This window comes from Schistocerca americana, chromosome 3 (assembly GCF_021461395.2).
Source record: "Schistocerca americana isolate TAMUIC-IGC-003095 chromosome 3, iqSchAmer2.1, whole genome shotgun sequence".
Lineage (NCBI taxonomy): Eukaryota > Metazoa > Arthropoda > Insecta > Orthoptera > Acrididae > Schistocerca > Schistocerca americana.
In genome coordinates this window covers 170,575,320-170,591,077 of record NC_060121.1, presented here as the reverse complement: position 1 = coordinate 170,591,077, position 15,758 = coordinate 170,575,320, and the positions used below count along the sequence as shown (strand labels likewise).

General features: G+C 43.3%; 1 long non-coding RNA gene across 1 annotated transcript in view; it reads right to left on the bottom strand.

The window, feature by feature from the left end:
• LOC124605403 overlaps positions 1-15,758 on the bottom strand; it is a 198,565-nt gene that overhangs the window by 78,575 nt on the left and 104,232 nt on the right. The window contains exon 2 of the long non-coding RNA XR_006978639.1: positions 6,693-6,839. This is a non-coding gene — a long non-coding RNA (uncharacterized LOC124605403). The remainder of the gene's footprint in view (positions 1-6,692; positions 6,840-15,758) is intronic.

Sequence of the window (15,758 nt, the reverse complement as noted above, 5' to 3'; positions counted from 1 at the left end):
TAAACCTAACTAACCTAAGGACAGCACACACATCCATGCCCGAGGCAGGATTCAAAACTGCGACCGTAGCAGTCGCTCGGCTCCAGACTGTAGCGCCTAGAACCTCACAGCCACTCCGACCGGCCAAGTATGCACAGTCGCTGCTAGACGCAGCGACGTGTGAGAGGCAACTGGCGTAGAGACGCCCTCCAGAGTTTCCATACGACACCGCTGGAGCAGGCTTGCTTACGGCAGAGCGGAGTGCTGCTCAGCCCGCGCTGCCATCAGCGCCGGAAACCACAGCATCATGTCTCTGCAGCCAGCAGTATGAGAGTTGTATTATAAAGATCGTGGAGCAAAGTTAATGATAGTAACAAATATACAGTGAGTTAACTGTAAGTTGGCATATATTTATAAATGATAGGGCACAGGAATCAGTCGTCCTTTTTTTGCAGGTTTTATGTAGCAAATCTAGATTTCGGTTAGTGCGTAGCATTTATCAACGCATTAGGCACTATCAGAAATCTGGATTTGCCAAATAAAACCAGCGAAAAAGGACGACTGATTTCTGAGCACTATCATTTATAAATCAGATCACATTCGTTGAGTGCACCCACGTTCGTAATGGGAGGTAACCTGATGTTAATTTGCAGATTTCAGAGGGGGAGAAGCAGGGAGCGGAGGAAGCAATCCTGTCCCCCACATACACTGCTCAGCCAAAAGATTATGACCACCTAACTAAAAGCCGGTATGTCCACTTTTGGGAATGACAACAGTGGCGACGCGTCGTGGCATGGAAGAAATGAGGTCTTGGTAAGTCGCTAGAGGGTGTTTTCTCCACAACTGCACACATAAAAGTCACCTAATTCTCGCAATTTTTTTGTAGTAAATTCTTATGGGACCAAACTGCTGAGGTCATCGGTCCGTACGCTTACACACTACTTAATCTAACTTAAACTAACTTACGCTAAAGACACACACCCATGCCCCAGGGAGGACTCCAACCTCCGACGGGGGGAGCTGCGCGAACCATGGTAAGGAGCCTAAGACCGGGCGGCTACCTCGCACGGCTTCTCGTAAATTACGGGGAGAGGGCAGATGAGTCCCGACACCACGTTCAATTACATCTCAGATTTCTTCGATCGTGTTCAGATCTGGGGAGTTGGGGAGCCAGCACATCAATTGGAAATAGTCACTGTGTTCCTCGAAGCACTCCATCACACTCCGGCCTTGTCACATGGCGAACTATCTTGTTGAAAAATGTTACCATTGTCAGGACACACGATCGCCATGAAGGGATGTACCTAGTCTGAAACCAGTGTACGATGCTCCTTGACCGTAATGTTGCCGTGCACGATCTCCACTGGACTCATAGATAACCACTTGAAGGTTCCCCAGAACGTAATGGAGCCGCCGCCAGCTTGTCTTCGTCCCGGAGTACAGGCGTCAAGCATCTGTATCCCTGGAAGACGACGGATTCGCCCCCTCCCATCGGCATGATGAAGAAGGTATCGAGATTCATCAGACTATGCAACGCTCTGCCCATTGCGCCAACGCCCAGTACGAATGGTCCCATACGCATTTCAGTCATAGCTGCCGATGTCGTGGTGTTTTTGGCACATGCATGGGTCGTCGGCTATGGAGGCCCAACGTTACGAGTGTCCGAGGCAATGTGTGTTCAGATACATTTGTACTCTAACAAGCTTTACTGATATTAGTTCCGCCACAGTCTGGCGCCTGTCTTGTTTTACCAGTCTGCCAAGACTGCGAAGTCTGGTACCTGTAATGACGGGTGGTCGCCCAACCCCACGACGTCTGGACTTGGTTTCATCTTGGTTTCGCCCTATGTTGAAGACACCACAGCACTCCTTGAATACCCAAGCTGTACAGTTTCTGAAGTTTTCGTGCTGGGCCACCGGGCCATCACAGTGTGCCCTCAGGCAAACTGAGATATCTTGTGCCTTCCCCATTCTACACACGAACGGCACGCTCCCTGGTGCTAGATACACCGAGCGTGAGTCTGACTAGCAGTCATTCCTCGCCAGGCGTCGCTGCTATCGCCTGGACGAGTTAATATAGATAGTAGGGCAGTGGTCGGAATATTATGGACGTTCAGTGTGTACAGCCACGGGTGAGGAGCTATGCGGTGAGGGGTGGAGGGGAGGGGGCGTGGGGGGAACAGGAGACGCCTGGTCCCTGCGATGATGGCCCCAGAAACTGCGCTTCATACTTCCATGAAAGCAGAAATCACTCACGGAAGCAAAAAACACTCAAGGAAAGAAACCTTGCTAAATACAGTCAGCAGACAACAATGGTACCTCAAACAAACAGTACTTTGAGCAATCTAATGTTGGCCACAGCCAAAACAAATGATTAGCGGCCGGACCCGTCAGACTTCTACCGATTCAGAACTAGAAAGTGGTCTGCCAACTGAAAGTTAAGACACTGCATGACATTCCAGCATCAATGGGTTGTTTCAAAGTGAACTGTTTCGTCTTTTTCAGGTTCTAATATAACGATTAAATCGTTTGTATGTGTTATGGTACGAAATCACCCTTTTCCAGAAGTAAATCTAAGAATCCACCACTGTGCCGCCGGTTATTATTTCGTTCAGTACAAGAATATACATAAATGACCTAGTGGATAAGGTTGAAAGTTGTATGAGGCTTTTCGCGGATGACGCTCTTGTATACCGAGAAGTATGACGCTGTTGTATACGGAGAAGTCGGAACACCTGAAAATTGTAGCGAAGACCTGCACAGGATCGGCGCTTGATGCAGAAATTAGCAGCTCACCGCCTCCTAAATAAAAGAAATGTGATACATTGCAGAAATTATTGTATGATTACACGACTGCAGAAGAATCTCTGGAAGCAGCAACCTCAATAAAATATCTAGGAGTGTGCGCCCGTAGTGATTTAAAGTGGAAAGACCATACAAAACTAATCGCAGGTAAGGCAGGTGTCAAAGTGGTCTGCCAACTAAAAGTTAAGACACTGTGCATGACATTGGAAGAACTCTCAGGATGTGTAGTCCACCCACAAAAGCAGCTTACGGAACCCTCGTTCGACCAATACTGGAACATTTGTCGTTCGTCATCTGGGATCCCTACTATACAGCATTGATACAAGAAATAGAGAAGATCAAAAGAAGAGCAGCGCATTTCATTACAGTTTCATTTGGTAAGCACGAAAGCCTCAAAGAGTTCAGCAAACATCAGTGGTAGACGGTATAAGAGGATGGGGTTCTGCATCACGAGGTGGTTCACTGTTGAAGATCCGAAAGCGCAGAATCCATGAAGAATCTAGCGTTATACTGATTCCTCCTACGCATATCTCGCTAGTAAACCACGAAGGTAAAATCAGAGAGACGCGAGTTCGCACAGAGGCTTACCAGCAACCATTCTTTCCGCGAACCAGGAGACAGTAGTGCACGAGGTACTCACCGCAACACGCTGTAAGGTGGATTTCCGAGTACAGACGTAAATGTGGGAGGGCACTGTGAAGAGTCACAGGCTTATCTGACTGGATACAGAGCGTAACAGACACGTTCAAGAAGCCCTAACTGGCAACCAGTCGAAGAAAGACGCTGTACGTCTAGCGAGAATACATTTAGAGAAGTTCAAGTGTCGTATTTCAGGGCAGAAACTAAGAATATTCTTTAGCCGCCTACACATCTACCACATTTGTCAGACACAAGGGTATCGTCAGGAGTGGCCACGGGCTCGATGAAATTGGTGACAACCCCTTGAGCCTCTCATTTGTTGAGATAGGAACTGAGATAGGACGGCTATTATTTTCTATATACATAAATGATCGGGCAGTCAGGATGGGCAACAGTCTGCGATTTTTTGCTGATGAAATTGTGTAGGGCAAGGTGTCGACGTGGACTGTAAGGGCATACAAGACGACAGGCTAAATTTCTAGTAGGTGTGATGAATGGCAGCAAGCTCTGTGTGTAGAAACCTGCAAGCAAATGCAACCAATCCCGTAACGCTCGAACACAGTATTAGTATCGTGCTGCCTGACGGAGTCACATCAATTAAATATCTAGGCGTAACGTTGAAAGCGATATGAAATCTGAAAGAACACACAAACATTATAGTAGGGAAAGCGGGTGGTCAGCTTCGGTTTATTGGGAGAACTTTACGATAGTATGGTTCATCTGTAAAGAAGACCGGGTACAGTACTCTAGCGGGACCCATTCTTGAGTACTGCTCAAGTATTTGGGATCCCCAGCAGGTCAGACTGAAGGAAGACATCGAAGCGATTCAGAGGTGGGCTGCTAGAATCAATCAACGTGTAAGTATTACGGAGGTGATTCGGGAACTCAAACGGGAATCTGTGAAGGCAGAGCGACTTCCTTTCTGAGGAACAGTATTTAGAAGAGTTAGAAGCGACATTTGAGGCTGATTGCGGAACAATTCTACTGCCACCTCGACACACACACAAAGATAAGGAAAGAGAAATCAGGGCTTGTACGGAAGCGTAAGTCCTTTCCCGTAGCTCTGTTAGCGAGTGGAGCAGCAAAGGAAATGACTTATAGTGATACAAGGTACCCTCCCCCATGCGCCATATTGTAGTTTGCGGTTTACGTATGTTGATCTAGATGTGCAGATCATGCAGATAAAATTAGGCAAGTAACAGCTTGCATGGAGGCGTGTAGGCAGTCATCCCTCCCATATTCCATCTATGGGATGGTAAGAAACCTTTAATGAATTGTGCAATAAAATATTCCTTATGTATCTCGAGTTGCACAATTGGCCTCCAAGGTCGCCTGATCTCAAGGTATGTCGCATTTGAATAAAGTGCGACGTCACACAGCAACGACAGTGAATGCAGTTACTGCAGACATACCCCAGAAAGTGTGGACGAGTTTGACAGTCGCATGGATGCCACGTAGAAGACTTGTGAAAGGTAAATGAAAACTTTGATCTAAACGTAATTGTAGGTGTATGCATGTGTAAGAGACACTCTTGTAACGTCGGGTGGTAATTTGAAAATACAAGCTTTATAATGCTTTGCGTAAGATGCACCCCAAAGTTTCATATTCACTCATGAAGAAGATACAGTTTTACGAAATCGTATGAACCTTTTTGAAACTCCCCATATTTCTGATTTGCTTTAACATTTATTTGTGGTCATACTGTACAGTGTGGCTGTGTGTTACATGGACAACTTCAATATGACTGAAAACGAAAGAAGATCTCGCATTTCCTGGATTTCACTACATTAGCCTGCCGATATTCTGCTAAATACCTTCAGCTCTCTACGGAAATACGTTGCCGACAGAGCAAGGCAAGAAGAACAACTAGTGAAATGCATTTATTTTACAGATAATTAGTTCCATAAAATCTGTCAGTATCGTACAGAAAATTTGCTGTAGTCGAAGGACCAAAACAACATAATTAATAGCCTTCACAACTGTGTTATCCTGGATATCAGAGCTTTACATCGATTTCAGAACCATCTTCAGTTTGTTTCCTTTTGCCGTTGCTCTAGAGCCGTGGACTGTTTGAATGAATTCCATAGTCGTGTTTCCATCTTAAGAATTCACGTAAATGGTGAAACTTGGGAAGTATACTTGCCAAATTATATTTCAGTTACAGGATGCGAGAAACATAGTTTTTTATGTAATACACTGTTCTTTTCGAACATATAATTACGAGATGCAAATGTGAGTACGGTCTGCAAAGTAGGAATAGAAGGATTTCGAAGCCTGTCCGACGACGAATATTAAATCCGAAACATTTGGATATGCTTCTCGCTCATATAGGTACTTCAGATAATTAGTTAGTTACACATTCCACGGATCATTTCGTACGATAGATGGTAATGATGTGGAGCGAATCATTTAAAATTCATATCGCAAATTAATTTATACATATGGTTAAGTATTCCGAACATCCAGACTCGAAATCAGATTAGAAATCAGTTCTTGTGATATTGAGCAATAGTAATTCTTCCCTGCGCAAGTTATTTTGTAATTTATATTAACATTTTCCAGTATGTGGTTATTGCAATGAAAGTGTGCGCGTTTTGAGATGTTGTATGCAATAATTTCACAATTTTATGAGAATTTTCAAAATTTTAAAACGTTTCCATATTAAAAAAAGTTTCCTCTAATCAAATATCAGCAGATCATGTGCATCGATAGTAATAAAATTCACTAAATTTCCCTTACTTAATCTTATTGTTTTTCGGTTATTTGTTATTATTATTATAATTATTATTACTATTATTATTATTGTCATTATTTGTCTCAGTCACACAATATATCTTGCCTCATGTATTGTTTCAGCAGTTGTGAAGGACGTTTTATTGTCAGTTTCATTGAAATAAAATAAAACGATAACAATAATCGTAATGAATCTTTAATGAGAGGTATTTTTCTGCTTGCGGAGGTAATTATCTGATATATTTTCTAGTATAGGGGCAATCGGATCACTTGTTCGTTCTATGAAATTTGTTGCAGAGATCCGCTATTTTTACCCTGGGTGCACTATGAAATATGGGCAGTTCCGCTGCACTGTTTAGTTGGATACAAGGCTGCCGTTAATTTTGCCTCTCGCGCTGCTTCTTCACACATAGCTGGGGGGAGCGCCCTGATTGTTTAGAACATCATTCAACAGCTAGACGAGCGAGGTACTTCGGCACTTGGCGACAAGTGACGACACATAATGTGAAGTTGGATAAACAAGCCGCTGTGACTCACCCGGTGTCGGCGCTGGTGTCGGCGTCCATGTCAGTGTGATGAGGGTCCGGTGAGAGTCCAGGAGCCACTGCGGCCGTCAGCGCCGCTCCACAGGTGCGCGCAGCTCGCCCCTGTCACGCCGACGTCACCTGCGTGACGTCACTACACCTGCGAACCCAGGTAGCGCCGCTCAGCAGCTGGAGGGGACAAAGGCTTTGAGCGCGGCCAGCTTTATAAGCTAAAGGCACCACCGCAGTCTAACAAATGCGGGTGCGACGCTCTCTGCTGCGAAACTTGCTGTCTGACTGTTGGGGCGACACTAGCGCCCCAAGCGGCAAGAAACGCGTTAACGTCATAAGTGCTCTAAGAACAATGTTTGTAATTTGCGATATAGTTGGTACATTAATATTAAGAGGCATGAGCGATTATGAAATAAATGTAAGTAGGGACTACTCATCAATAAAATGACATTTTGCAATCCATTCGAAGAGAAATATTTTCTATATGTTTAAATAGCCGTGTTTCGGAATAGCTGTTATACACTAATTGTTATTTGTTTCTGCGTGCATCAACGTCAGTAGGTTTTATACCAAGCGCGTTTCACTTACGTTTACAAAGTATCGTCAGTGATCGTTAGTCAACTAATGTGTACATAACGCTACTGCAAATTGCGGTTTATAAATTAAAAATAGTTTTTCTTTTGGAATTTTGTGTACAATTTAATTACGGTGTTGATTGTCTTTTTTTTTTAACATATCCTGAAACTGAGAGGTTTTTCCATTGTTGTTCGTATATGCGATTTTTCGACTTTTAGAAAACCCGCCTTTTCTTTTCCCGCATTTGTGAGCTTCGCACTTCACTTTCGTAATACTCCTTGAAAGTTAGTTTCATAGAAATTTCACTGTGGTTTTATCTGTTCTTGATGAAATCGCAGCAAAATTTCTGTAGAGGCGCTAGCCTTCATAGGGATATTAAGGGTTCATTATTCTTACAGGCTCTGAAGAACAAGGCATAAAATTTTTAGAAATTATCTTAGAAATACCCTGAGTGCACTATGAAATATGACCGAGGTACGGGACCCTTACGGAATCGGTTTGTTCCGGCTGTCTGTCTGACAGCTAAAAACTCCTTTTTTTCAGGAACGGGTACACGTATCAAGTTGCACCTCATGCTACTGGCTAAGAACTACGGTCCCCTGGCAATGTAAAAAACTGAAGTTTGTAAGTCAATGCAATAAAAATATACTGTCATTTATATCACTTATTTTGGTATTCGCAGACTCGCTCATCATATCCTGACGATTTAGAATCATCAAATTTGCCAAGAAGCAAGTTTTCACAGTACCGACTAAAGCAATATATATATATATATATATATATATATATATATAAAATTGTTATAGCACAAGGGAAAAAAATTCTTCGGCTATTATTCGACTGTGTGGCTGGCTTTGAGCACTATGGGACTTAACTTCTGCGCTCATCAGTCCCCTAGAACTTAGAACTACTTAAACCTAACTAACCTAAGGACATCGCACACATCCATGCCCGAGGCAGGATTCGAACCTGCGACCGTAGCAGTCGCGCGGTTCCGGACTGCGCGCCTAGAACCGCTAGACCACCGCGGCCGGCATTCGACTGTGTGTCTGTCCGATCATCTCTTATGACCACTTTCTCTCAAGCTGAAATTTACGCCACGTACTAAGATTTGTGGTACCTTGGGGGTGTAAGAAATTGAATCTTCTGAGTCAATGCAGTGAAAAGGTATGGCCATTCATGTAACACATTTTGACACTCGCAGACTCACAGAGTATCTCCTGTAGACCCAGTATCATACAGTATGGCAAGGAGCAAGGTTCCACGGTACAAGAAAATGAAAAAGATCCTGAAAACCGTTTCTTTTGCCATTTGTTATCCGACTTCAAACTTAACATTAAAACGTTGTCGAAAGTCTTGGAGTTCACGGGACAGATATCTCGCCTTTATCAATGTCGATAACAGGCAACAATCATCGACATTCTCGATTCCCCTGGTGAATGGACAGTCTGTATACGTAATTACGTTACTTTAAGGGCGCGAGTCCATCTTGTGCCCGGCCAATTTCTCTTTTTCTTTGTACTGTCCTTTGGTTAATAGTTCGCGTTATTTTACAAGAAAGAAATAAAAAACAAAAGCGCTGTTTCGGCCGTTTTTAGAACAGGTCCTCTTCAGATTCAAACTGACACAAGTACTCGAAGCCTACGCACTGCAGATGTACTTTGCACCCGTCCCCTTCACATCCAAACTGACACATGGTAGAGAGGCCCTCTTACTCTCCGCGTACTTTACTGTGAATCACAGAACGTGTGCATTAGCTCAGCGGATACTGGCCCTATGAGTAAGGAATCTAATTCTGGTTTGCGCATAACAGCTGTGTATAACGTCACAATCCTCGCACCAGATCCGCGACTGACCTAGCAATGACCTAAAAAATACTGTTTCAAATCTGCGTGCACTAGCTCAGTAGGCACGTAATGCACACAAGGCCAAATATGCGAATATACATCCTTGCGCGAAACAAATTATGGCCCGCAAGTGCAGCCTGTTATCCGTCGAATTAGCATGTTCCAGCCGTTTTCTGTGCATTCTGAGCCAAGGACGACGGGTACACCGAAAGATTAACCTGTCCCGCCGCTTTCGCCGCCGCTTGCAAAACCAAGGGCATTGACACTGCGATGAATCACAGTGGAGCCGTGACAGGCTCGTGCAAATGTAATCTACACATTACTGATCAGCCAAAACATTACGACCACCTACCTAATATCCGGTATGTCTACAGCGGCGACACGTCTTGGCACGGAAACAGTGAGGCCTTGGCAGGTCGCTGGAGTGAGGTGGCTCCACGTCTGCACACACAAGTCAACTAATTCCCGTCAATTCCGTGGAGGGGCAGATGAGCTCTGGTGCCGCGTTCACTCACATCTCAGATGTGTTCGATCGGTTTCGGATCTGGCAAAGTGGGGGTCCATCACATCAGACCATCAACTGGAACTCGCCACAGTGTACGATTCTCCTTGACCTCACACGCTCTGCTAGACCCATGGACGCCCACCTGAATGTTCCACAGGACATAATGGAGCCGCTGCCAGCTTATCTCCGACTGCGGTATAGGTGTCAAGGAGGTGTTCCCTAGAAGACGACGGATTCGCGCCTTCCCATCGGCATGGTGAAGAAGGTGTCGAGATTCTTCAGACCATACAACGCCCTGCCTCAGCGCCAAAGTGCGGTGTCGATGGTCACGTGCCAATTTCAGTCGTAGTTGAGGACGTCGTGGTGTTAACATTGGCACACGCATGAGTCTCGGCTGCGGAGGCTCATCGTTAGAAATGTTCCGTGCATCGTGTGTTCGGACACACTTGTACCCTGTCACGCATTAAAATCTGATGTTGGTTCCGCAATAGCTCGCCGCCAGTCCTTTTCTACCGGTCTTCCCAGCGTACGACTTCCGATATCTGTAATGAATGGCTCTGAGCACTATGGGACTTAACTTCTGAGGTCATCAGTCCCCTAGAACTTAGAACTACTTAAACCTAACTAACCTAAGGACATCACGAACATCCATGCCCGAGGCAGGATTCGAACCTGCGACCGTAGCAGTCGCGCGGTTGCAGACTGTAGCGCCTAGAACCGCTCGACCACTCCGGCCGGCCGCATATCTGAAATGACCTCCGGACACGATTTCACCTTGCTTTCGCCACGTGTTGAAGGCACTCATCACAGCACTCCTCGAAATCCGACACGTCATACAGTTTCCGGCCATCACAATCGGCCCTCGTTCAAACTCAGATGAGTCAGTTTCCTTTACTTCACGTCTATAGTGACAAATCTTTATGCCATCAGTCTACCGGTTCGGTCTATAATGACCATCTTCAGAACTATTTTCTAAAAAGGTTTCCTAAAATACTGGAGCCATAGTGCCATCGTCAAAATTTAAACACAAAATCACCGCCAGCATCGTCAAATATGTGGTTTGATGCAGCTCTCCATGCTACTCTATCCTGTGCAAGCTTCTTCTTCTCCCAGTACTTACTGCAACCTACATCCTTCTGAATCTGAGTAGTGTATTCATCTCTTGGTCTCCGTTTACGATTTTTACCCTCCACGCTGCCCTCCAATACTAAATTGGAGATTCCTTGATGCTTCAAACATGTCCAACCAACCGATCCCTTCTTTTAGTCAAGTTCTGCCACAAACTCCTCTTCTCCACAATCCTATTCAATACCTCCTCATTAGTTATGTGATCTACCCATCTAATCTTCAGCATTCTTCTGTAGCACCACATTTCGAAAGCTTCTATTCTTTTCTTGTTTAACTATTTATCGTCCACGTTTCACTTCCACACATGGCTACACTCCATACAAATACCTTCAGAAACGATTTCCTGACACTTAAATCTATACTCGATGTTAACAAATTTCTCTTCTTCAGAAACGCTTTCCTTGCCATTGCCCGTCTACATTTTATATCCTCTCTACTTCGACCATCATCAGTTATTTTGCTCCCCAAATAGCAAAACTCATTTACTACTTTAAGTGTCTCATTTCCTAATCTAATTCTCTCAGCATCACCCGATTTCATACGATTACATTCTATTATACTCGTTTTGCGTTTTTGTTGTTCATCGTATATCCCCCTTTCAAGACACTGTCCATTCCATTCAGCTGCTCTTCCAGGTCCTTTGATGTCCTTGACAGAATTACAATGTCATCGGCGAACCTCAAAGTTTTTATTTCTGATGCGTGGATTTTAATACCTACTCCGAATTTTTCTTTTGTTTCCTTTACTGCTTGCTCTGTATACAGATTGAATAACATTGGGGATATGCTACAACCCTGTCTCACTCCCTCCCCAACCACTGCTTCCCTTTCATGCCCCTCGACTCTTATAACTGCCATCTGGTTTCTGTACAAATTGTAAACAGCCTTTCGTTCCCTGTATTTTGCCCGTGCCACCTTCAGAATCTGAAAGAAGGTATTCCAGTCAACATTCTCAAAAGCCTTTTCTAAGTCTATAAATACTAGAAACGTACGTTTGCCTTTCCTTAATCTAGCTTCTAAGATAAATCGTAGGGTCAGTACTGCCTCACGTGTTCTAAAATTTCTACGGAATCCAAACTGATCTTCCCCGAGGTCGGTTTCTACCAGTTTTTCCATTCGTCTGTAAAGTATTCGTGTTAGTATTCTGCAGCCGTGGCTTATTAAACTGATAGTTCGGTAATTTTCACATCTGTCAACATCTGCTTTCTTCGGGATTGGAATTATTATGTTCTTCTTGAAGTCTGAGGGTATTTCGCCTGTCTCATACATCTTGCTCACCAGATGGTAGAGTTTTGTCAGGGCTGGCTCTCCCAAGGCCATCAGTAGTTATAATGGAATGTTGTCTACCCCCCGGGACCTTGTTTTGACTTAGGTCTTTCAGTGCTCTGCCAAACTCTTTATGCAGTATCGTATTTCTCATTTCATCTTCATCTACATCCTCTTCCATTTCCATAATATTGTCCTCAAGTACGTCGCCCTTGTATAGACACTCTACAATAGTGCACACAAGAGTCGTCTTGTCAGCAGCGCTACTGTTCAAAACAGTTGCGTTTCTTTTAACAGTAGTGCTGCTGATAAGACGACTCTTTTGTTTATTATTATTTGTATATGTTTGACGATGCTGGCGATGATTTTGTGTTTAACATTTGACGATGTCACTGTGGCTCTAGTATATCACGACATGTTTTTATAAAACAGATCTGAAGACGGTCATTATAGGTCGAAACCGGTAGTCTGATGACATAAAAATTTGTGACCATAGACATGAAGTGAAGGACGTGTACTCTATTTTCGGGTCACTGTTCAATTCGCGACCTTATCGCAGCTTGTAAAATTCAGATAAATCGCTCGTCTTTGGCATTCTACATACGGACAGCACGATCGCTGGTACTTCGTGCACTGCGTGTGTCTGACCAGAAGTCACTTCTTGCCAGGTGACTCTGCTATCTCCCGGACAGGTTTATACCAATAACAGCTCGGTGGTCATAATGTTCTGGCCGATTAGTGCATTGTGTACTGAAGTCCCCCGCCGCGTTTTTCTGTATGCATGCGAAGCCCAAGCTCAGGAAGTACTGTAGGGATGTTGATCTGGTTTTGACTATTAGACAGAGTGACTCACGAAGTAGGTTTATGTATGTAACTTATTATAGATGCGCCAGGCAAGTCGTCCTACTGTACATACTTAGTGCTACCCGTGCGATTATTAATTAGAGTACCATTCAGTATGTTGTTAGTAATTTTAGATTCCTTCTGTTTCTCATTACCACCTGCGATTGTAATGTACTGCAAAGTTTCGGAATATCATTAGCATTGCACTGTATTAAATACCGCATCCACCCACATGCTTTTTTAAAATTTTACCGTTACTAGTTTCGGGCCTGAGCCATTCGTCAGACGGTATCGTTTACTTCTTCGCAATTTTTACATCTGTCTCCTAAAATGTAATAAAGTTTATGTGATTGCGTAGTTTGACTAGGTTGTACATTTGCGTCCTAAAATGTAACAAACTTTTGTTTTACATTTATATATGCTTCATACATTGTAATTACTTAATGAACAGCTCTTCTTAAGATATTATCAGATAGAGGTTTGATTTTCTTTAACGATCCGTGCTGATCAATGAATTGAACTAAGTAGAAGGGTACATCTGTTTGCATCGGCTGCAGATCTGATGTGTCTAAGAAAGTGATAAGAGTAATGATATGGCATACTTATGGAGTTATTGCAAAGATTCTTCTTTGTAGTACATATACTTTTATACGTGTATACATTTAATTATTTAGTTTTGAAACATGCTGGTAATGGCCAATGAAGAAATTTTGTCTCTGTCAGTTACTCGCTATCTTTATCATTTTAAATCATAGGTGTTGTACGAAATTTTGGAGGTACATTTGCTTTTCAATTCTAGCTGATGACTCAAGATGCAGTCAAGTTTACCGTGAATTTGGTTGTTTATTTCTAATTCCTCTAATAAATACATCTGCACTCCTTTTTGGCAGAATGTAATATCTCTAACTTTTCTTCGATGCTTATCTCTATGTTTCTGTGTTGAGCCAAATGAGTATCGAAAGTTGATTTATTTGATATGTTGAACCTGAAACCATCCTTGTGTCCATCGTATCATACACTGAAACTGCTAAAAGTTTGGCCAGTGTAAACTTTGGGGCACACAGAAAACTTCAGTTTATAAATCCCAAACCTGTGGTGTACTTCGTTTTTTAAATTTAAGTTCCGAAAAATTTTGGCTCTCATTTTATTACTTGTGGAAAAACAAATTTTGATATTTTTGGCATGGAATAAGTTTGCAGTCTGATATGACACTTTACCAGTGAATGGTATACAAACACATTTCACAGTGTTTTATGGAACTACTTCCGTTAAAGCGCTGTTTTATTTGGACTTATAGCTATCTCTGTCATACATTTCTTCAATTTCTTCGTCATCTGCAGAGCTAGTTGGCATATAAACTTGTACTACTATAGCAGGCGTGGGCTTCGTGTCTATCTTGGCCACAATAATGCGTTCACTACGCTCTTTGTAGTAGCTTACCCAAACTCCTATTTTTTTATTCATTATTAAACCGACTCCTGCATTACCCCTTTTTGATTTTGTATTTATAACCCTGTATTCGCCTGACCAAAAGTCTTGTTCTTCCTGCCAGCGAACTTCACTAATTCCTACTATATCTAACTTTAACCTATCCATTTCCCTTTTTAAATTTTCTAACCTACCTGCTCGATTAAGGGACCCGAATGAGAGACTACTTTACCTCCGGAATATTTTACCCAAGAGGAGGGCATCATCATTTAACCATACAGTAAAGCTGCATGCCCTCGGGAAAAATTACGGCTGTAGTTTCCCCTTGCTTTCAGCCGTTCGCAGTACCAGCACAGCAAGGCCGTTTTGGCTAGTGTTACAAGGCCAGATCAGTTAATCATCCAGACTGTTGCCGCTGCGACTACTGAAAAGGCTGCTGCCCCTCTTCAGGAACCACACGTTTGTCTGGCCTCTCTACAGATACCCCTCCGTTGTGGTTGCACCTACGGTACGGCTATCTGTATCGCTGAGGCACGCAAGCCTCCCCACCAACGGCAAGGTCCATGGTTCTTGGGGGGCAGCGGGCTAAGAAATGAAAGAGGAAGCCGCCTGGTAGAATTTTGCGCAGAGCACAACTTAATCATAGCTAACACTTGGTTCAAGGATCATAAAAGAAGGTTGTATACATGGAAGAAGCCTGGAGGTACTGACAGGTTTCAGATAGATTATATAATGGTAAGACAGAGATTTAGGAACCAGGTTTTAAAATGTAAGACATTTCCAGGGGTAGATGTGGACTCTGACCACAATCTACTGGTTATGAACTGTAGATTAAAACTGAAGAAACTACAAAAAGGTGGGAATTTAAGGAGATGGGACCTGGATAAACTGAAACAACCAGAGGTTGTACAGAGTTTCAGGGAGAGCATAAGGGAACAATTGACACGAATGGGCGAAAGAAATACAGTAGAAGAAGAATGGGTAGCTTTCAGAGATGAAGTAGTGAAGGCAGCAGAGGATCAAGTAGGTAAAAAGACAAGGGTTAGTAGAAATCCCTGGGTAACAGAAGAAATATTGAATTTAATTGATGAAAGGAGAAAATATAAAAATGCAGTAAATGAAGCAGGCAAAAAGGAATACAAACGTCTCAAAAATGAGATCGACTGGAAGTGCAAAATGGCTATGCAGGGATGGCTAGAGGACAAATGTGAGGATGTAGACGCTTATCTCACTAGGGGTAAGATAGATACTGCCTACAGGAAGATTAAAGAGACCTTTGGAGAAAAGAGACCCAATTGTATGAATATCAAGAGCTTTCATGGAAACCCAGTTCTAAGCAAAGAAGGGAAAGCAGAAAGGTGGAAGGAACACGTGAGGCAATACTGACCCTACGACTTATCTTAGAAGCTAGATTAAGGAAAGGCAAACCAACGTTTCTAGCATTTGTAGACTTAGAGAAAGCTTTTGACAATGCT